Source organism: Callorhinchus milii, unplaced genomic scaffold (genome assembly GCF_018977255.1).
Source record: "Callorhinchus milii isolate IMCB2004 unplaced genomic scaffold, IMCB_Cmil_1.0 Scaffold13, whole genome shotgun sequence".
Classification (NCBI taxonomy): domain Eukaryota; kingdom Metazoa; phylum Chordata; class Chondrichthyes; order Chimaeriformes; family Callorhinchidae; genus Callorhinchus; species Callorhinchus milii.
This window is the reverse complement of record NW_024704754.1, coordinates 9,047,045-9,048,580: the sequence shown is the minus strand read 5'-3', so window position 1 is coordinate 9,048,580 and position 1,536 is coordinate 9,047,045.

Genomic DNA, 1,536 nt, shown 5'->3' with positions numbered 1-1,536 from the left:
AGCGGTCCCTTCGTAATGCTGAGAGGGGAGGGGATAAAAACTGTGTTTGGTGGTGGGATCGCACTGGAGGTGGGGGAAATGGCAAAGGATTATTCATTGAAGGTGGAGGCTGGTGGGGTGTGTATTATTTGTCAATCCACAACACAGTTTAGATTTAATAGCTCCTTTATTTCAACATACACTTCAACACTGTACCCAGTCGCTTTCCCAGAATCATTTTATGCTTGCTGCTTGCTTCTCATTGGTCAATGTCCAATTGCCAATTTAGCCTTAAAGCAATATGCAACATCTTCCTTTTAATTTCTTTTCTTTTTTTCAATCTTGTTTTATCATTGAATTTCAATGTGGAGAAATGTGAGGTAATGCATTTTGGTAGAAAGAATGAGGGGAGGCAATATAGGCTGGTAATACAATCTTAAGGGGGGTGAAAGAACAGAGATCTGGGGGTGCAGGTAAATGAATCCTTGAAGGTGGCAGGACAGGTAGATATAGCTGTAAAAAGGGCATATGGGATACGAGGCTTTATAAATAGGGGCATAGAGTACAAGAGTCAGGAGGTTATGATTAACCTATATAAAACACTGGTTAGGCCTCAGTTAGAATACTGTGCCCAGTTCTGGGCACCACACTATAGGAAGGATGTTAAGGCATTGGAAAGGGTGCAGAGGAGATTTACGAGGATGGTACCAGGAATGAGGGACCTTGATTATGAGGAAAGGCAAGTGAGGTGACGATTATTCTCATTGGAGCAGAGAAGGTTACGAGGAGACCTAATAGAGGTCTTCAAAATCATGAGGGGATTTGATAGGTTAGAAAGGGAAAAACTGTTTCCACTGTGTGTCGGTGACTTGAGGTCACAGATTCAAAATAGTCTCTAAAAGAAGCAGAGGGGAGGTGAGAAGAAATGTTTTCATGCAGAGAATTGTTCGAATCTGGAACACATTGCCTGAAAGGGTGGTCGAGGCCGATTCGATAACTACTTTTAAAAACGTGGTGGACGGGTATTTGAGGAGGACGGGTCTGCAGGGTTATGGGGAAAGGGCTGGGGAGTGGGATTGACATTACATTGCTCTTTTCAAAGAGCCTGCACAGACTCGATGGGCCGAATGGCCTCTTTTTGTGCTGTACGATTCTATGATTCTATGTGGTCTTTTTATTTCTCTTCCGCACCTTGATCTTCCTTCTGCTTTTCCTATTCTTCAGGTATTTTCTTTATTTTTCTTTGTTTGATCTCCCATGAGATTCGTCTACAAATCTTTCCTTTTTCATCCTTTGCCCAGTGTGATCTGGGGTTCTTGTCTTTCCCTCAAACTTTTCCCTTCATCGTTTTGTTTTTAAGTTTTTCCTCTGAAACCATACGACTTCTCTTTTTTTGAAAGTTTTTTCCTTCTGTGACTCTTGCTCTTGTTTCTTCCAATTTCTTTTTCTCTGTACCTGTGGTCTTGATTTTCTTTCCTCCCATATTAACCCATCTCTTAATCTTCTGAATATCAACACCTATGCCAGTAATTGTCCCTGGTCATCTATCAATATATT